This window comes from Herpailurus yagouaroundi, unplaced genomic scaffold, assembly GCF_014898765.1.
Source record: "Herpailurus yagouaroundi ecotype Mexico unplaced genomic scaffold, PumYag 28, whole genome shotgun sequence".
NCBI classification, from domain to species: Eukaryota; Metazoa; Chordata; class Mammalia; order Carnivora; family Felidae; genus Herpailurus; species Herpailurus yagouaroundi.
The window spans coordinates 100,405,109-100,427,502 of NW_024412376.1; the positions used below are offsets into that span (position 1 = coordinate 100,405,109).

At 43.4% G+C, this 22,394-nt stretch overlaps 1 protein-coding gene across 3 annotated transcripts in view; it reads left to right on the forward strand.

Moving 5' to 3' along the window:
• SCD5 (stearoyl-CoA desaturase 5) overlaps positions 1-22,394 on the forward strand; it is a 170,950-nt gene that overhangs the window by 71,291 nt on the left and 77,265 nt on the right. The gene's annotated exons all lie outside the window — the stretch shown is intronic.

Below are 22,394 nucleotides of genomic sequence, written 5' to 3' on the forward strand. Positions count from 1 at the left end.
GAGCATTATCTAGAATAGATCACATATTTAGTCACAATTCAGTCCTCAACAGGTACAAAAAGATTGAGATCATACCATGCATATTTTCAGATCACAATGCTATGAAACTTGAAATCAGCCACGAGAAAAAATTTGGAAAGCCCTTAAATACATGGAGGTTAAAAGAACACCTTACTAAAGGGTGAATGGGTTAACCAGGAAATTAAAGAAGAAATTAAAAAATACATGGAAGCAAATGAAAATGAAAACATGACAGTCTAAAACCTTTGGGATGCAGCAAAAGTAGTCCTAAGAGGAAATTCAGGCCTGTTTCAAGAAGCAAGAAAGGTCCCAAATTTACATCTTAACTTTACACCTAAAGGAGCTAGGAAGAGAGCAGCAAATAAAGCCTAAATCCAGCAGAAGAAGGGAAATAATAAAGATTAGAGCAGAAATAAATGATATAGAATCCAAAAAAAAGTATAACATCAATGAAACTAAGAGATGGTTTTTTGAAAGACTAAACAAAATTGATAAACCCCTAGCCAGACTTCTCAAAAAGAAAAGAGAGAGGACCAAAGTAAATAAAATCACAAATGAAAGAGATCACAACCAACACCACAGAAAAACAATTATAAGTGAATACTATGAAAAATTATATGCCAACAAACTGGACAATCTGGAAGAAATGGACAAATTCCTAGACACTCACACACTACCAAAACTCAAACAGGAAGAAATAGAAAATTCGAACAGGATCATAACCAGCAAAGAAATGGAATCAGTTACTAAAAATCTCCCAAAAAGAAATTAAAGAAGAGTTAATACTCTTTCTCCTCACACTGTTTCAAAAAATAGAAATGGAAGGAAAACTTCTAAACTCTATGAGGCCAGCATTACCTTGATTCTAAAACCAGAAAAAGACCCCACTAAAAAGGAGAATTACAGGCCAATATCCCTGATGAACCTGGATGCAGAAATTCTCAACAAGATACTAGGACATTGAATTCAACAGTACATCAAAAGAATTATTCACCATGATCAAGCAGGATTTATTCCTGGGCTACAAGGCTGGTTTAATATTCACATATCAGTCAATGTGATACACCACATTAATAAAGGATAAGAACCATATAATCCTCCCAATATATGCAGAAAAAAACATTTGACAAAATACAACATCTTTCTTGATAAAAACCCTCAAGAAAGTAGGGATAGGATGAACATAACTCAACATCATAAAAGCCATATATGAAAAGCCCACAGCTAATATCATCTCAATGAAATAATTAAATAATGATATCTCAATGAAATAATGATATTTCTCAATGGAGAAAAACTGAGAGCTTTCCCCCCGAGATCAGGAACATGACAGGGATGTGTACTCTCACCACTATTGTTCAACATAGGACTAGAAGTCCTAGCCTCAACAATCAGACAACAAAAAGAAAAAAAGGCATTCAAATCGTCAAGGAAGAAGTCAGACTTTCACTTTTCACAGATGACATGATACTCTACATGAGAAACCTGAAAGACTTCACCAAAAAACTGCTAGAGCTGATACATGAACTAAGCAAAGTCACAGGATATAAAATCAATGTACAGGAATCGGTTGCATTTCTATAAACCAGTAATGAAGCAGCAGAAAGGGATATTAAGGCATTGATCCCATTTACAATTGCACTAAAAACCGTAAGACACCTAGGAATACACCTAACCAGAGGTAAAATATCTGTATGCTGAAAGTTACAGAAAGTTTATGAAAGAGATTGAAGAAGACACAAAGAAATGGAAAAGCATTCCACCCTCGTGGATTGAAAGAACAAATATTGTGAAAATGTTGATACTACCCAAAGCAATTTATACATATAATGCAATCCCTATCAAAATAACACAGCATTTTCTACAGAGCTAGAACAAACAATCCTAAAATTTGTATGGAACCAGAAAAGACTCCAAATAGACAAAGTAATGTTGAAAAAGAAAACCAAAGCTGGAGGTATCACAATTCTGGACTTTAAGCTGTATTACAAAGCTGTGATCATCAAGACAGTACGCTTTTGGCACAAAAACAGACACGTAGATTAATGCAATAAAATAGAGAACGCAGAAACAGACCCATAAATATATGGCCAACAAATCTTTGACCAAACAGGAAAGAATATCCAATGGAAAAAAGTCTCTTCAGCAAATAGTGATGGGAAAACTGAACAATGACATGTGGAAGAATGAAACTGGACTACTTTCTTATACCATACACTAAAATGGATGAAAGACCTAATTGTGAGACAGGAAACCATCAAAATCTTACAGGACAAACAGGCAGCAACGTCTTTGACCTCAGCCACAACAGCTTCTTACTTGACATGTCTCTGGAGGCAAGGGAAGTAAAAGCAAAATGAACTATTGGGACTTCATCAAGATAAAAAGCATCTGCACAGCAAAGGAAACAATCAACAAAACTAAAAAGCAACTGACAGAATGAGAGAAGACATTTGCAAATGACATATCAAATAAGGAGTTAGTATCCAAAATTTATAAAGAACTTACCAAACTCAGCACCCCCCTAAAAAACAAATAACCCAGTGAAGAAATGGGCAGAAGACATGAATAGACACTTTTCCAAAGAAGACATCCAGATGGCCAAGAGACACATGAAAAGATGCTCAACATCACTCATCATCAGGGAAGTAGAAATCAAGACCACAATGAGATACCACCTCACACCTGTCAGAATGACTAGAATGAACAACTCAGGAAACAACAGATGCTAGTAAGGATGCAGAGAAAGAGGAACCCTTTTGCACTGTTGCTGGGAATGCAAACTGGTGCAGCCACTCTGGAAAACAGTACGGAGGTTCCTCAAAAAGTTAAAAATAGAACTACCCTACAACCCAGCAATTGCACTACTAGGTATTTATACAAAGGATACAAAAATGCTGATTTGAAGGGGCACATGCACCCCAATGTTTATAGCAGCACTATCGACAATAGCCAAAGTATGGAAAGAGCCCAACTGTCCATTGACTGATGAATGGATAAAGAAGATGTGGTATGTACACACACACACACACACACACACACACGCACGCACGCACACACACATACACGCACACACACACACTGGAATTCTACTCAGCAATGGAAAAGAATGAAATCTTGCTATTTGCAACAACGTGGCTAGAACTAGAGGGTATTATGCTAAGTAAAACCAGTCAGAGAAAGACAAATATCATATGATTTCATTCATATGTGGAATTTGAGAAATACAACAGATGAACATAGGGAAAGGGAAAGAATAAGAAGATAAAAACAGAGATGGAGGCAAACTGTAAGAGACTCTAATACAGAAGACAAATTGAGGATTGCTGGAGGGTGTTGGGTGGGGGAGAGATGGGCTAAATGCATGATGGGCATTAAGGAGGGCATTTGTTGAGATGAGCACTGGGTGTTATATGTAAGTGATGAATCACAGGGTTCTACTCCTAAGGCTACACTGTATGTTAACTAACTTGAATTTATAAAAAAAAAAAATAAATGTAAAAAAAGGCACCTGATGTCAAGTTCTTCCACTGTTACTGATGCTAAATTTAATCTCTTGGTAAAGTGCCAGATTCCTCCATGGTAAAATGTGATTTTCCCCTTCACAGCTAGTAGGCAGTCTGGAGGGTGATGCTTTGACACCATGGGAATATCCTGCTTCCTGGCAATCCTTTGACCTAATGATTTTAGCATCTGTATTCATTCGCAAGGGCTGCTCTCATAAGTACCACAGATTTGGGGGTTAGCCAGCAGGAATTTATAATTCATGGTTCTAGATGGTAGCAGCCTGAAATCGAGGTGTTGGCGGGATTGGTTCCTGCTAAAGGCTGTGAGGGCAGCATCCGGTCCAGGCGCCTCTCTCCTTGGCTTGTAGATGACTGTCTCCTCGTGTCACCTCACATCCCCTTCCCTCTCTGGATGCCTGGTCCAAATCTTCTCTTCTTATAAGCACCCTGGTCCCATTGTACTAAAGCCCACCCCAATGAACTCCTTTTAACTTGAATCTGTCTGCAAAGACCCTATCTCCAAATAAGGTCACATTCAGGGGACAGTGGGGGTCCAGATGTCAACATAAGAATTTGAGGAGGAGGGAACACAATTCAACCCACAGCAGCATCCATTGATGATTCTCACTGGAATCCATTATTTATTGGGGTTTTAGTTTGGGTTCCCTGGGAAACAGATTCTGGGAGGCAGATTTGTGTGCTGGCTTCTCAGGGACTGTGCTTGGTGACATCCATGAGAGACTAGGAGAAGCAAGACTGGGCAGAGAGAGAAGATGAGGTTCACCACAGCTGCAACAGAGACCTCAGTCTACACTGCAGGCAGCTGTATATCTGGATGGATCTTCAGGGATATTACAAATTGAGGCAAAGGGCCAGGCCTTTGTGCCCCTTTATCAACTAAACATTAGACACAGCCTCCCACCAGGGAAGGACAAGACCTTGGGCTTGCCAGCTTCCTCCATGAGGGCAGTACCCAGAGAAAGGCTCAGACGTGAGCTTTCAGACACCAATAGTGTGGGCAGTTGGGGGTTGAGTGTCCGGGCCGTGAAGCTGAGGCAGGAACCACAGTGCCTGGACAACTGGGGATGGCAGAGGGTGATTTTCCCCCAAATCTCCATTTGTTACCTGGCACTTTTCCAAAAAGAAGAGCTTTTTCTCATTAACTGCAATGAATTATATACTCCTTTCTAAAAATGTGGGGAAAATCTTAAATGCTTACATTTTTCCCGTTTAATCACCATTTTCCAAGTAAGGAGTTGATATAATTCAGCTCTGTTCAGAGTGGCATTATTACTTTTGCCAAGGTGGACCCCCTTCTGCCATAAAAACATCAGAAGTTACATTTTGCAACTGATACAACCTAGGTTGTACAGGTTGTACAACCTAATACAACCTAGGTCTGGGTTCATTATCGTGTATTTCATGTCATATTCTCTTGTTTTCCTTTGGAAGGAAATGTACTATGGGCTTTCAGCACTGTGTCTACTCTACCTAATGCATAACTTAGTCCAGGTTATGCCCCATCCAGATCCAGATCAGGGGCCAGGCAAGCAGTAATTGAAAAAGGTTGATTCTGAGTGCATATAGGTGCATGGGGTCAGTAGGGGTCACTGTCTAAGGGGAAGGGGCATTTAGCTCTAGTAGAAAGTGGCCATGTAGGAAAGTGAGGTGGCCTGATACATCTTTCCATTTTTCCAGAGAGGCTAGAAATAGAGACTTTTGAAAATTTGAAATTATTTATTTTTAATTGTTGGCGCATTTTTTACAAAAAGTCTTTGGGCTGATTGTAGCGGAAGGAGTTGGCTAGCCATGGGCCTCCCTGGGGAGAGATGCTGACCGTTCTCATACTCGGTACCTTGCAGAAAACCCGGTACGTGGAAGGTACTTGTTTGCTCAGAAACGAATGAATGGATAGTTACATTTTGCTAAGGCAACCTGTTAAAATCAGGTTGGCTTTTATGCATCAAAACCAGGGAAGATCAGAAAACCAGGTCCTGGATTATGCCGCAAAGAAAAAAACAAATCTTCCCTGGGTTATTCACAGCAACTTACAGACTTGGCAAGAATAAAAATGTGTGAAGAAAACCCTTGAAACCAGAGTTCATGAACTAGGTCAGGCTGCCTCAGTGATGCAGTCACTAACCAGACAATCAAAGGGGATTTCTTACTATGTTGATAGAATGCTTTATTATTCAATTAAATTTTTTTTTCCTACTTAAGGCAGATTCATTACTGTGGTAAAAAGACTGTGTTTTGTTATTTTTTCCTTTGGGGGCACCGAGTACACCTTACCACCAGGAGTTTTTCATCTATGTCCTTGGCCTGTGGTTGCTAGGTGGGGGAGGTTGGGTCAGAATCCACTGGGTTCATGCCAAGCCCCGGGAAGGACCTTTCTGTGGTCAGAAGAGAGCATGAGGAGAATGAGGAGAGCCTTGAAGGGAATGGGGACAGAAAGCAGTACCTCCCAGGGGGCTTTCCATTGACTTTTTTTTTACCAGCTCTTTTGGCTTAGACATAAAGGCAGCAGTGGCGCCCTGTCAGAGCTTTCCCCCAAGATGCTCCTCCAGGGCTCGGCCCTCTGAGGGTCTGGGTCTCCCAGTCTTTATGCTTCATTGCTGAGAAGGTACCTAACTCCTGCCTAATCTTCCGGGTCCTAGGCTCCAACCACTAGCTGTCTTGATTTCCTTAGAGAAATTACTTGTTAGGAAAAAGAGAGAGAGAGAAGGATGATGATCCATAGTTACCCAGATATTTCAGACGATGAGGGCAGGAAATTATCCCTTTTTTTTTTTTTTTTTTTTGCCACTTCCCCCAAATTGATTAGTTTGGGTCATGATTTTAATCTTAGTCTTCCTTCAGAAGGACCAACATTTTTGACATTGACCTTGCTCATTTATGGTCAGAGACATTAATGAGCATGTACATAGCTATAGCAAAATGTATGTATGCACACCTCCCTCCCCCCCCCCATAAACACACTTACTGCCCAAGAGAAAATCAAAACTAAATAATTAATGGAAAAGGAAATTCAGTGTATCCATAATGCAGTAAATTATTCTCTTTGTGCACAATTATCTGTAATTCTAATTTCAGTAATTGTGTTTGATTTTAATTGTTTGAGAGAAAGAGAGATGGATGATGGGAGTTATCCTGAATCACAAACCCCGAATGACTTTGCTCTTCTAAATTCACCTCAGAGAACCTGGGAGGGCTGAGGATCAGGGTAGGAAAAAGAGTCTCTGCTGGGACCTGAGGCATTTTTTCCCCTGAAGTCCCTGCTTCCTGGTCACCCAGCCGCAGCCTTGCAAGGGTAGCCTAGTGATAAGAATAATGGTGTTTGGGGGAGCTTGGGCGGCTCAGTTGGTAGATCCAACTCTTGATTCCAGCTCAGGTCATGATCTCATGGCTTGTGGGTTCCAGCCCCACGTTGGGGTCTGTACTGACAGCACGGAACCTGCTTTGGATTCTCTCTCTCCCTCTCTCTCTGCCCTCCCCTGCTTGTGCTCTCTCTCTCTCTCTCTCAACATAAATAAATAAACTAAAAAAAAAAAAAAAGAATAATGGTGTTTTCAGTAATGGTTTTTGAGATATTACTGTTTACTAAATGCTTTATATACATTTTCATTTGTCTTAAACCGTTTGAGATAGTCTTTTATTTTGTTGGTTTGTTTGCTTCACAGATAAGAGAGCTGAGACAAAGAAAGTGTAAGATAACATCCATTTCCTAGCTGGGGGGCCCCATCCCGCCCGCCCCCCCAGCTAGGAAATGGCAGGTGGGCAATTCAGTTACCTGTGCATCTCCTCACTTCGTGAAAGGAGCCCGTACCTCCTCCATGAGTTGTTCCAGTGAGCTCTGAGTCTCACGTCTAATAAATGATTCCCACCCACCCCCACACCCAAAAAAGCTTTGCATCAGTTGAGGGAGAGGAAGAGCTTTGAGGAAGAGAGCAAGAGGACATAAAGGAAGCAGGAAGCCACCTGGAAGGGTAGAGAGATCCAAGTCTAAATTACTTTGTGTTCTTGAACAGCTCTCTCTCAAGGATTTGCTTTGGTGTCATACTGAATACTTATAGATAATAAAATAATAAAATAACTTTGATTTTTGCTTGTTTTGTGTTTTTTTTTCCATTTTTACTAAAATATTAAGCAATTGACCACTCCAGATAAAGCTCTTCTAACACTTGTGTGGCCACTCCTACTAGATGCCAGACATTTTCAAAAGTGGACTGGAAGCAGAACGGTATAAGTCTGACATTTTCTCTCTTTAAAAAAATTTTTTTTTAATATTTATTTTTTGAGAGGGAGAGACAGAGTGCAAGCGGGGGAGGGGCAGAGAGAGAGGGAGACACAGAATCTGAAGCAGGCTCCAGGCTCTGAACTGTCAGCACAGAGCCTGATGCGGGGCTCAAACTCAGGAACCGTGAGATCATGACCTGAGCCAAAGTCAGAAGCTCAACCAACTCAGCCACCCAGGCACCCCATAGTCTGACTTTTTTTTAAGAATAGAGGAAAATAACTCATCCCCTCCCTTTCCCCAATCTTTCGGTTTGGTCAACTTGTTTTACAGACTTCCCTTCAGGAAGAAGGCTGTCAGCACCATTCTATGATGATTAAGAGCCATTAACATTCTGTTTAACAAATGCTTACTCCTATCAAGGGATATTTTTGCTTTAATGAGACCTCTTCCCACACTGAGGTGTGAAGGTAGGGCCCAAAGGCACAAATGATCTTCAGTCTTGGTTCTTTTTTTTTTTTTTTTTTAAGTTTTATTTATTTATTTATTTATTTATTTATTTTGAGAGAGAGAGAGAGAGAGAGAGAGAGAGAGAGAGAGAGAGAGAAAGCATGAGCAGGGGAGGGGCAGAGAGAGAGGGAGAGAGAGAATCCCAAGCAGGCTCTGCACTATTAGCACAGAGCCTAATGTGGGGCTTGAACTCACAAACCGTGAGGTCATGACCTAAGCAGAAATCAAGGGTCAGACACTTAACTGACTGAGCCACCCAGGCACCCCTTCAGTCTTGGTTCTTTAGCAGCTCAGTTCTCATGTTTTTATATTATAGAACTGTTTTTGTGATGCTTTGAAAGCAATCCTTGTCTCATCCTTTAGTACACTTAAGTACACTTTTCTCCACTCCATACCTGAAAAAGACAGAAAGCAGGAAAAGAAGGAAGGAAGGGAGGAAGGACGTGTGTAGGGCATGCTTCCATCTGGGCTCTGTCACTAGAAAACCTTTTGCCCACATCACTAAACCAAGAGAGAAGTTAGGTTTCCTTGGTTGTAAATGAGTCTCCGCAGGGATCCCCCCTGCCTTACAACTCAAAGTGTGGCCCTCCGGGCAGCAGCAGTGGTGTCACCTGGGAGCTGGTTGCACGTGTGGAATCTCTGGCCCCACCCAGACCTACTAGAGTTGTATCTGCAGTCTAACAAGATCCGCAAGTGATTTGTGGGCACATTGATTTGAGAGGCGCTGTCCTTGTCCATCGCCCCCATAGCAGGCTATGTAACAGGATCACCCAGGGGGAGCCCCCCGAGTTGCCTTGTCAGTGTGAGGCCCTAGGATACATGTATAGAGTTTAGAGCTCTTCAGGTAATCTGAGGCAGCTAGCCCAGCCCAGAAGCCCACCGTGCCTCATATAGAGGCTAGCCCCCCAGGGCACAGGGCAGTGTAAGAGGGGAGGGTGTGTCTGCCTTGGCACATGGAGGGAATCCTGCACATTTTCTCTACTCTCACCCACTAGACCATCTTCCACGATGATTTCTTGTCTGTCTTTCTAAATTTGATCACATGAAATCCTTTCTGGGCACCCTACTGTTCTCGTGATTAGATATATTCTATGTCTCAGCATCATACATAAGTCCCTTTCTGGTCGTGCCCCTGTCTGATTTTCTTTTCTTTTCTTTTTGTTTCATTTCTTTTCTTTTCTTTTTAAAAATTTTTTTAATGTTTATTCGTTTTTGAAGGACAGAGAGAGACAGAGCACAAGCAGGAGTGGGGCAGAGAGAGAGGGAGACAGAATCTGAAGCAGGCTCAGGTGGGGCTCTAACTCACGAACAGTGAGATCATGACCTGAGCCAAAGTCAGACGCTCAACTGACTGAGCCACCCAGGGGCTCCTTTTCTCTCCTCTCCTCTCCTCTCCTCTCCTCTCCTCTCCTCTCCTCTCCTCTCCTCTCCTCTTCTCTTCTCTTCCTTTCCTTTTCAGAGAGAGAGCACGAGTGCGAGCTGGGAGGGGCAGAGGGGGATGGAGGATTGGAGGCAGGCTCTGTGCTGTCAGAGAGAGAGGTCTGACCTGAGCCCAAGTCTGATGCTCTACTGACTGAGCCACCCAGGTGCCCCCCTGTCTGATTTTCTTATTTCATTGTACTCCCCCAACTCTCCTCCCCACCAGGAGCCAAACCAAATCCCTCTGCTTGAATACACTGAGCCTTCACACCTCCAGCCTTTCCTGGTGCCATTCCTCCTACCCCTCAGGAGCTGCCATGGTATGGGTGCCTCTCCTTCATTGTTCCCCTCACCCCGTGATAGTGTGTTTAGTACCCATCAAGAAACTGCCCACAAGTGAAGAGACCAATTCTGTCTTGTCTGGACCTGGGTAAGAACAGTTTTGGCTGGGGGTGGGGATGGGGAAGAAGGACAAAAACTTAGTGGGCGTAAGAGAATGGGCAGTGAAGAACTATAATCTCCTATAAAGAGACCAATCTATCCAGTAAGCTTTTCTGGGAAGGGAGCAGGGAAATGGAAAGGATCTAGGTGGGGAATTGGAGTCAAGAGAAGTGTTTTGGTGTTTTGTATACGAGAGAAATAGCAGTGTGGTTGTAGGCTGGTGGGAATGATATAGAGGGAGGGTATTTCTTGATGACACAGAGAGGAGAGGAGTGTTGCAGAGCAACAGAGTAGGATGGAGTGGATAAGATGCACAAGGAAGGCCAACCAGCCTTAAAGGGAGTGTGGACTGGCCTCTGCAGTAATAGAGAAATCTGGGGGTCACAGCTGAGATGCTGGAGGGTGGACTGAAGAGATTCTGGTATTTTCAATGAAATCAGAAGCAAAGCTATCAGATCAGGGGCTGGGGGGAAGGGATGTGTTGGGGATGAGGGGATTGGAGCAGGTATGAAACTGATGTCCAGGCAAGAGAGAGCACATACGGACCAGGGAAATGTAATGATCGCCGAGTAATATTACATCCAAGTGAAGCTAGTGGTCATGAGTTTTAAAGTGAGACCAATCAGCATGGTTGTGTATCTTTCTCTGGCTAAGTTAGTTGCACAGGCACAAGAACACATGTTCCCTGCCCTCCCGGGGATTATGTTTTAGAAGGGAAGATGGCATTAGATCAATAATTCCTTGTTTATTACAATGTGATGGCTGCTGTATTGAAAAACACAGAAGGCAAGAGAGCATCCAACATGGATACCTGGCCTGGCCTGAGTGCCTGAAGTGAGGCCTGTATGTTTGGAATGAGGTACTAGAAAAGACTTAAATTCTTGCCTTTTTTTTTTTTTTTTTTTTTTTTTTTGAGAGAGCGAGCGATCAGGGGAGGAGCAGAGAGAGAGAGAGAGAGACACATAGAGAGAGAATCCCAAGTAGGCTCTGAGCTGTCCGCATGGAACCCAATGCAGGGCTTGAACTCACGAACCGTGAGATCATGACCTGAGACAAAACCAACGGTCGGACGCTTAACCGATTGAGCCACGCAGGTGCCCTGTTTTTGTTTTTGTTTTATTTTTTTTTTTAATTGTTTTTTCAACGTTTATTTATTTTTGGGACAGAGAGAGGCAGAGCATGAACGGGGGAGGAGCAGAGAGAGAGGGAGACACAGAATCGGAAACAGGCTCCAGGCTCTGAGCCATCAGCCCAGAGCCTGATGCGGGGCTCGAACTCACGGACTGCGAGATCATGACCTGGCTGAAGTCGGACACTTAACCGACTGCGCCACCCAGGCGCCCCTGTTTTTGTTTTAAATTACAAATAGTGTGGTACAGTAGCAGAGTCATAATGAGTTACCCAACAATTTTGTGTTTCTTAGTGATCTGCTATGACTGTCATTCTGTCATATAAGCCATAAACCAATGAGGAAAAGTAACATTGACTCAGAACTTTAGAGCCTGGTAAGTGGGCCTAATTGAAGGCAGGAAGGATACTTGAGGAAAATAGGCAGTACATGTAAGATGCATGAAATATATCTTCACTCTCTTGTTCCATTCGCTTTCTGTTAAATCTTCCTAGAAGATGCTGGCAGTTGCTTAAACATTCATGCCATGGGAAGAGAGAACATATCTTCTTCCGGTCCATGTGGAGCACAAGAGAAGGAGGTTTAGTGGAGGGAGATGGGAATTGCAAAGAGGGGCTGGTGGATATTGTAAATCTAACAGAAGTAGAAGGTTTTAACAGTAAACAGAAACCTTTTGCTTTTCAGCCTGTAAGACCCTGTGAAAATGTTCTGCTTTGGAGAGAGCTGTTGAAATAGCACCTAGGAGAAATTTGCCTCAGGATCTTGAAACCTATAAACCCAAACCTTTAAGGGAAGATGTCGGGTCTAGTTGAAATTCTTTGTTAATACCATTTGGTGAGATGAGTGGCCATGGAGGGCCTTGTTCTGTCCCTGGCAGCCCCATATCAGGACCTCTCTCTCAGGGCTTGGCCAGTCAGCAAAACACACTGGGACCCTAGACCATGTTGATGTATCATCAACACCACCCGTGAACCCTTCACAGACCCACTGAATCAGAATCTCTGGGACGGGGCCCAGCATCTGCATGTAAACGTGATCGCCTGGTGATATGTGTAGCACATTAAAGTTGGAGAAGCAGTGACCTAAAATACTATCGATCTTTCATCCCAGTCCTTTGTTGTCAGCCTATTTGTTAAATAATTTCAGAGATAAATTACTCCTACAGCTCCCAATGAAACCAAAGAGGTTTAAAGAAGCAAGGGCAGGTGCAGACACACCGGGAGAATGAACAAGAAGTCATCCAGGAACTCTGCTAAGAGTAGAGCAGGATTCTCTACCTTCGCACTGCTGCCATTTGGTAATGATAATTCTTTGTTGGAGGGAGAGTCTGGGCACTTAGGCAGCATCCCTGGCCTCTCCGCACCGGATGCCAGGAGCGCCCTTCAAGTTTGGGTTTGTGACGACTAATAATGCCTAAAGACTTTGCTCAATGTCCCTTGGGGGTGAGGAGACAAAATCACCCACCCCCTTGAGAAAGCGCGGGCTTAGAGTGATAAGGAGTGTAGGTGTCTTCGGAGGAGGTTATCAGGAAAGGGAATATTTTACAGAGGCAGTGGAGTGGTGTTCCTAAGAGGGGCAATAATATGTGCCAGGGCTCACTGCTCACCAGGCATGGTGTGCATTTTGCATGCTCACCTCTTTTCATCTTTATAACACGTTTGTTGTGAAGCAGGTACTATTTTACCCACTTTATGGATGGAGGAACCAAGGTTTAGAGATTGTCACACTGATAAGTGATATGCAAGGGATTCAGTCCCAGGTTCATTTCATTATTTTTTAAAATGTTTATTTATTGAGAGGGGGGGAGGTTCAGAGAGATGGGGGACAGAGGATCTGAAGCGAGCTCTGTATGGACAGCAGAGAGCCTGATGTGGGGCTCGAACCTCTGAACCATGAGATGATGACCTGAGCTGAAGTTGGACACTTAACTGACTGAGCCACCCAGGCCCCCTCCCAGGTTCATTTTAACCATAATGCTACCATAATTGCCAATCGTATACATGTATGTGTACATATATGTATATGTATCTTTTATATGTATTCCTTATCTGTGTCTCTGCATCTATGGGTCTGCTGGCCTCTTAACTATCTTTTGGATCTAGGAGGGACTGGAGAGGAGAAACAGCCATTTACTGGCCAGAGCCCCAAACTGACTTTCAAAGCACTTGAGCAGGCTGGCAAGGCAGGTATCCAAGCACAGTATCTTCTCCGTGGCAGCTTCCGCCCCTCCCCCAGGAGCCTTCACCCTGCTTGTTTGCTCTGATTGCAACCTCTCCCCTCCCCTTGGTGGAAGACAATTCGTTGGTGCTAATCACATCTTCCTGCAGCTTTCTGCAGCAGGAGCCCTGCTGCACACGCCGCCCCCCAGCCGGGTGCCTAGATATCAGAGTCCCCACTGTCTGGAGCCTGGTGGGGACAGCTCACACCATCAAAGGGAGCCACTGGGAGGGGAATGCTGACAAGACCAGAGTTCACATGAAAGAGCAGGCTGGGCTTGCCTATCCTGAGAGTCACTTAGAATTTATGGGGCCCCGAGGCCCCTCTGGAGCCCCTGGCTCTGCATAGGGTCAGCGTCTGGGTGGGTTAGAGAGAGCACCTAGCCCTCACTGGATCTCAGCTGCTCCATTTGTAAATTGAGGGGATGGGACCAGATGGTCTTCTAGGGTGTACCTCATAGGGCAGTGGTTTCTCAGCTCTGGTTGTGCATCAGAATCACCTCTGGAGAGAGATGCTGGCTCTCCTGGCCTTCATCTCGAATTCACTCTGCTCTGTGGACCTGCAGCATGTAAAAGCCCAAGACACTGCAATGCACAGCCAGGGCTGAGAACCACTGCATCAAGGGCTTGGGGCTGGACTGATGTAGTGTTGGGGCCCTAGCTCTGTCCTGAGATCCCCAGGAATTTACTTAACGCTCTGGGCCTCAGTTTTGCAACTCTGTAAAATGGGGGTTATGATGTCTACCTCATAGAAGTAAAGCAATAAAATTAGGTATTTTGGCAAAGTGATGGTCCATGGCAGGCATTCAGTGTGAGCAGGCTCCCTTCTCCAGCCTCCTTCTGACACTCTGTTAGACAGTGCTATGCATTTGTTTTTAAAAATTTTTAATGTTTATTTATTTTTGAGACAGAGACAGAGCGTGAACAGGGAGGGGCAGAGAGAGACAGGGAGACACAGAATCTGAAACAGGCTCCAGGCTCTGAGCTGTCAGCACGGAGCCCAATGCGGGGCTTGAACTCACGAACTGTGAGATCATGACCTGAGCCAAAGTCAAATGCTTAACCGACTGAGCCACCTAGGTGCCCCTAAAGAGGAATTTTTATATTGTGCGTTGGTTTAGGAAATTAAGGGAACCAAACTTCCTTCTGCACTCTGTTCCCAAATATTGATCTTTTCATTCGATCACTGCTGTAATAGGAGTTGTAATGATCTTATGTATGCTGAGTATTTGAAAGTGAACAAAGGAAGATTGTTTTAAAGGACACCTGGGTAGCTCAGTCAGTTGAGTGTCTGACTTCAGCTCAGCTCAGGTCATGGTCTTGCTGTTCTTGAGTTCGAGCCCCACGTTGGGTGCTGTGCTGACAGCCCAGAGCCTGGACCCTGCTTCGGATTCTGTGTCTCCCTCTCTCTCTGCCCTTCCTCCACTCACAGTCTTTCAAAAATAAATAAACATTAAAAAAAACCGAGAAGATTGTTTTAAGTAGTATTAGAGGGACTGATCTGGTGTGGCGACTGGTTTACCCTCCTCTACTCTCCATGCATTTTCTAAGTACTTCATGCTGAACGCCCTTTAATAGCTTCCCTTGGCCTGAGCCCAGCGTCCAGTCACCTCAGTGCAGCAAATAAGACCTATTTGGCCCTACATTTAAATCTCTTTAACCTTTTTTGACCTCCCCTTCCCCTCTCACCCTGGACTTCAAACACATGCTTTTAAAAATTGTGGTAAAGGGGCGCCTGGGTGGCGCAGTCGGTTAGGCGTCCGACTTCAGCCAGGTCACGATCTCGCGGTCCGTGAGTTCGAGCCCCGCGTCGGGCTCTGGGCTGGTGGCTCAGAGCCTGGAGCCTGTTTCCGATTCTGTGTCTCCCTCTCTCTCTGCCCCTCCCCCGTTCATGCTCTGTCTCTCTCTGTCCCAAAAATAAATAAAAACGTTGAAAAAAAAATAAATAAAAATTGTGATAAAATATACATAACAAAATTTATTATTTTAACCATTTTAAGCGTGCAATTAACTGCATTCGCAATGTCGTGCAAACGCCACCACTATCCATCTCCAGAACTTTTTCATCATCCCAAACTGAAACTCTGCACCCATTGAACAACTGCTCATTCCCCTCCCCCCCCCCACCTTCCTCCATCCCCTGGTAACTTTTATTCTACTTTCTGTCTTCATGAATTTGCCTCTTCTAGGTACCTCATGTAAGTGGCTTTATAAATTTCTTTTTGTGTCTAGTTGATTTCACTTAGCATAATGTTTTCAAAGTTCATCCATGTTCTGTGGCATGGGTCAGAATTCCATTCCACTTGACGGTCAAATCACCTTCCATTGTGTATACGTCACATCTTGTTTATCCATTCATGTGTTCATGGACTTTCGTGGTTGTTCTCACCCTTTGGTGAAAAAGTACCTGTTTTCAACTCTTTGGGGATATATACCCAGAAGTGGAATTGCTGGACCACTTGGTAACTTTATGTTTAACTTTTTGAGGAACCACCAAACTTTTCCCTGGTGGTTGAGTCATTTTTCATTCCCGCCAGCAATTCATAAGGGTTCCAATTTCTCTACATTCTCGCCAACACTTGTCATTTTCCGTTTTTGTTTGGTTCTAGTAGCCATCTGTGCGGGTGTGAGGTGGTCAGATACAGGCTTCTTGTCAGAGCCCCTTCCCCAGCCCAGGTCTGTGCATTTGTGGGTCCCCCTGCCTGAATCTTGCCTTCTCCTCATCCTTCAGGGGTTAACTTAATTTTCGCTTCCACTGCGAAGTCCTCTCTGATCCCCCAGACTAAATTATCTCCTATTTATTTATTTATTTATTTATTTATTTATTTATAATCTCTACACCCAATGTGGGGCTTGAACTCGTGACCCTGAGATCAAGAGTTACATGTTCTTCCAACTGAACCAGCCAGTCGCCCCTGAATTATCCATCTTTTAATCTCTTTTTACATTATGCTGTTTGTGTCCTCTGCAGCACTTGCCATAATTTATAATTATACAGTAAGTAATTTACTTTTCAAACTCCTATTGACTCCAGGAGGCAAAAGCTCGTGTTTGTGGTCACCTTGTAGACCCAGTTCTAAGCTCAGTGCATGGTCTATAATAGGAGCTCAATAAACTGTCTCATGAAGTCTTGAGTTGCCTGGAGTTGCCAAGGCAAGCTGAGGCTGAACTGGATGCAGAATTATGGTGAGGGTGATTTTAGAAGTGAACTTGCCGGTTGGTAAAGGCAAAACACAAAGCAAGGGTCTTGACTTTCAGCTTATTTTCTGAGCTAAGAAGTCTTGATGCATTTAGGCTCCTCCCATTAGAATTAAGGCAACCCTGAGAAGTCAAGCAGCCAGCAGGGGTGTGGAATGTGGGCTCTTCCTGCCTTAGATTGTGTCCTGGCTGCATCACTTTCTGTCTTGTTGCCTTCATCTGTAAGATAGAGATCATATTACCCACCCACTTGAGGTGAGTATTCAAAGACTAACTAGGTATAAATTTAGAAACACGGAATGGCACCTGGAAAGTTCTTGGTCAATAGTAGTTGCTACTATTATTTAGTAGCTTTCACTCCAGTGCTAGAGGGACATAGATCATGCACAGCTAAAGAGTTCCGCTAACTGCCTCCTCTGTCTAGTGCTCACAGATGGGTCTCAAAGGGAGCTGTCCACCTCTCCCTCTGGTCAGGTCCGGAATTAAGGGAGTTTTAATTTTTGGTTCTTAACATCTCTCCAGGACTGTTCTCTGGTTGTGTGGTCCAGAAGGGGTCACTACGATAATTCTCTAAACATTGTTCCAATAGAGTACTCAGGATAGATGGGAGGCTCTGCCTTCCACCCTGGAAACCAAAGGGGTTGCAGGTACTCTCTCTTTTGTTGCTGGCAGCTGGGGCTGGCCTTGTGATCCGAGCATGGACAAATAGGTGCTTCTGCCTTGGAATCTTGGGTCTTGATATATTCAGGCATAGGCCAAGGGTCAAATAGGGACTCTTCTTGGCAGCTGCGGAAGATTTAAGAGACCACAGTATGACATGAGTGTCCATTGGTGCCCAGTGTCCAGGGGTGATGATGCCTGTGGTGGCATCCTAGGCAAATGGTTGATTTTTGTTTGTTTTGTTCTGTTTTGTTTCATGGCATGTCTATTTTATTCTGCATTTAGAAAATATACATAATAACAAAGTCTATTAGGAATTCAGTAATAGGTTTTTTTTTTTTAATGACTGCTTTATTAAGTTTTTACTCATGGCATACAACTCATCTATTGGCTTTTAGTATATTCACAGAATTGTGCAACCATTACCAAAATCAATTTTAGAACATTTTTATCACTCTTCACACCAATCCCCCCATACCCATTAACAGTCACTCCCCTCCTCCCTCCCTGCCCTCCCAGCTCTTCACAACATGAATCTACTTTTTGTCCCTATAGACAGCAAACTGTTATTTTTTTTTTAAGTTTATTTATTTATTTTGAGAGAGAGAGCATGTGAGCGGAGAGGGGCAGAGAGAGAGAGAGAAGGAGAGATAGTGAATCCCAAGCAGTCTCCACACTGCCAGTGCAGAGCCTGATGCAGGGCTCGAACTCAAAAACATGAAATCCTGACCTTAGCTGAAATCAAGAATCGGGCACTTAACCTACTGAGCCACAGACACCCCAACAGCAAACTGTTCTTAAACCAGGATTTAAAGTATACCTTCCTTCCCTTGAGGTAAGGTTTCTACTTAAGTCTTGCATTACTATTGCCACAGAACAAATCACCCCAAAATTTATCAACCTAAAGCAACATACATTTATTTTCTCACAGTTTTTGTGAAGCAGGAATCCAGGTACCACTGGTGCTGGGCCCTCTGCTCCAGGATCTCTCACAAGGCAGCAGTGTGTTGACCCAGGCTGCTGTCTTATCTGAAGGCTTGACTGGGAAAGGATCTGCTTCCAAGTTCACTAACACTTTTGTTGAGAGGACTCAGTTCCTTGAGGATTATTGGACTAAAGTCTCATTTCCTCACTAGCTGTTGGCTGGAGGCCACCCTCACTTCCTTGCCACATGGGTCATCCCAATGTGGTGATTTACTCTATCAAAGCCAACATAAGAGAGAATCTGCTAGCAAAACAGAAGTCACAATCTTTTGTGACCTCATCATGGAACTGATGTTCCCTCAATGTTTCTACATTCTATTGGTTAGGAGCAAGTTACTAAAGGGGAAGAAATTACGCAAGGCATGAATATCAGGAGGCAGGGAGCATTGGGGCCATTTTGGAGGCTCTGTACCAAAACTGTCCTGCAAATGTCCTGCAACCCACCCCCCCAAGTATGAGATCTGTAGGCTATTTAATATCTTTTTAATGCATTTTAAACATTATTTTTAATGTTTATTTTTTGAGAGAAAAAGAGACACAGGGTGCTAATGGGGGAGGGTCAGAGAGATAGGAAGACACAGAATCTGAGGTGGGCTCCAGGCTCTGAGCTGTCAGCACAGAGCCTGACACAGGGCTCAAATTCACGAAAGGTGAGATCACACCTGAGCTGAAGTGGGATGCTTAATGGACTGAGCCACCCAGGCATCTCTACATTCTTTTTTTACTTGAGATAGCCTGAATTGGTGACTCTTCTTTGCATCCAGACCAATATAGGTGTTTGCTACTTACTATTCTGTAATATTGTGATTCTGAATTCTGTTGATCTAGTTCCTTTCTCTGTGAGGTGTGAGCTACTTGATAAAATTATTGACCCTGCTTGTTACTCCTTTTCCCCCCAAAGTTATCAATTCTGTTTCTGAGTAGTTGACTCTCTCAGAGCCAACTAGGCAGCATCCATCTGAAAACTAGTTTGGATATCAATCTCCACAAAGATCATAGAAAAGAGGTTAAAAACCTCTGAAATTAGCCCTATCAAAATAGGAAAACTGAGCCCTGTCAATATAACAGTCTCATATTCAGGTAAGGGTTTTTGTAGTTTGTCCTCATTTGGGCTATGGCCAGAGGTTGCTTTCTTCCCCAGAGGTTCTGCGGAATTTTAGTATCAGAAATCCAGGGACACTTGGGTGGCTCAGTCAGTTAAGCATCTGACTTCTGCTCAGGTCATGATCTTGGGGTCCATGGGTTCGAGCCCTGTGTCAGACTCTGTGGTGACAGATCGGAGCCTGGAGCCTGCTTCAGATTCTGTGTCTCCCTCTCTCTCTGCCCCTCCCCTGCTCATGCTCTGTCTGTCTGTCTGTCTGTCTGTCTCTCTCTCTCTCTCTCAAAATAATAAATAAACATTTAAAAAAAAAAAAGAAATCCAGAGCAAACTAGCAACAAGAAAAGGGAATTTGTCGCCTCACATAACTAGGAGAAATACCAGGGAGGCTCACAGCATCAAAAGAACTGTAGAGCTCTGGGGGCTGCAACCAGTGGCCCGGGGCAGGCAGCTCTCCTCTCGGCTCTTATTGGCATCTCCATCATCTTCATGTCTCACTTACTTGGCCTCATTCTCTACTATTGTAATCATGCCTTGATATGTGACCTTTAGTCTTTGAGCCAGAAGAGAGAGAAAGTCTGGGTCAGCTGTTTATTCCAGGGCCAGGAAGATGGAGTCATATGCTAGGCCAGGCCTGGGTTACATGGCCACATTCTTGTTGCCAGAGGAAGGACCATGAAAAACCAATAGCCACTACTGCCCAGCTCAGATCAACCATGTAAGTGATCCCTGAAATAGTGGAGATCCCATACTGGGAAGCATTGTCTGTGATAAGGCCCTGTCTGGGAACCATGCATTGAATGGATTCTTTTTTTGGCCAATGTTTTTCATTGTCCAGTGTCTTAGTCCACTGGCAAAAATAGAGTCACATTGAATTTTTCCATTATAGATTTCTTATTCCCTAACTACTTGACAGTTGGGAAAAAATTATTGGTAGAGACATGAAGGCCAGGGATGACATGGAAAATAGCTGTCCGTTTCATAGACTCATGACCAAGATTAAATTATAATAACAAAAGAGGCCACAACTTTTTATATACTGTTATTTTTTGTGATTTATGAGCAGATTGTCATTTTTTGTTGTTAACCTTTCAAGTAAGGAATGATTTGTCAAGTTTATGAAAAGCACATGCATTCAGAGACTCATTAATCTTAGTGCCAAGGGTAAGTCTTGTTTTCAGACCCATATAAATATGGATTGAGGTCAAGATCAGACTTGACCTTTGGGAGATGTAATATGGTTCTACTTTTGAATACATATATTGACACTGAAGTTACCCTAGTAATTCTTCTAGACAAGTGCTATAATAGTCTCCCTAAAAACTCATCTTGTCCTGGTACCATTCACAGTTGATCAGGGATGTTCTGACAGCCAATCACTTGTTCTTTGCCACATCTTTATGGAGGGCCTTGTATGTGCTCAGTGCTAGAAGCAATTGTGTGGGATAATATGCCTGATCCTACCTACTTATAAGCTAGGTTTAGAGTTCTCCCCTCAAGTAAGGAAGAAGCTCACTTTTAAATTTAGACTGGAATCCAGTATTAAGGATGGTAGTGGGGTGTAAAGAAGTAAAGATAAAACTTACTTGATGTCTCCCAGAGAGATAGGGGAGTGTGGGGTCAGGAACTTGGTTCTTGGTTCAGACAGACTAGAAATTGACTCTTAGCAAAGATACCTCCTAGCTTTGTGACACTGGGAAATTAGTTAACTTCTTTAAGCCTTGGTTTTCTCATCTGTAAAATGGGATTAATAATAATATAAACCCTATAAGATTGTTTGATGTGTTTTTAATAAGATAATCCAAGTAAGACATTTAGCATTGTGTGGGCATATTGCTTTAAAAGCACTAAAGTAGTTGTAATAATCTCAGGAATAATAATTTATTGGGGGGTCCCTGTGTCCCCTTTATACCACACTTTTTTAACAGTTTTTTTTAAGTGTATTTCTTTTGAGAGAGAGAGAGGGAGGGAGGGAGGGACGGGCAGAGAGAGAGAGAATCTCAAGCAGGCTCTGCACTGTCAGCACAGAGCCCGAAGCAGGGCTTGATCTCACAAACCATGAGATCATGACCCGAGCAGAGATCAAGAGTTGGTCGCGTGACTAAGCCACCCAGACACCCCTACACAGGCTTTTATAAACTCTCCCAGGTCTTGGTATAAAAAGTAATCCACCCCCACCACTGGTTAGGCAGCATGGGGTCTCTTAGCAGAGGCTTTGGAACAAGGCTGACTTGGGTATAGAGGCAGGATTTAACTCTCAGAGATCCGGTTCCTCAACTGTAAAATGAGACACTACAACATGTCATGAGGATTAAAGATAATATATTTAAGTGTGTGGCAGATAATAAGCTCCACTGTAGTCTGGCTTTAAAAAAATTCCCCACCTGGCCATCTTTGCCATCCCGGGTCATAGGGATGGTGTAAGTGGGGATCTCTAGAAGGCAAATCTCAGTTGTCCCTATTGTCATTTTTATTCTCATTCTCACTGGTCCTGAGCCAGACTTCAATGCTTTTAGATCTGGCCTGATTTCCTTCAAACAAAGGCCTATGAAGCCATGATAATGGCACTGCCATTTAGAAATATGGTCTTCATATAACACACTTCCTAGCACAGGTGCCAGTCAAGAGGCAACATAAACATCAATCTTAGCTCTACAGAGAATGAGCATGTAAGACTGAGTTACAAATACACACTAACGTGATTAAGACTTTGCATCAAGACTGGCAAGAAACATTAGCAAATAAAAGATTTGTTTGATAGAGAAAAATTAATGTTCAAAGGTCAAAGTTTCTTGAGGAAAGTTTTCACCACTTCTGCCTGGTACTGAAAAGCTACAAATCAATAAAAAGTCTGCATTTCCCCAAGTTATCGATTCTTCCTTCACACTGCAGATTGTTCTAACACCATTTCCCATGGGTCTATGCAGAAGAGAAAAAAGCATAGGGGAAAAAGCTTGTGTAGGAGCTTGGTGACATT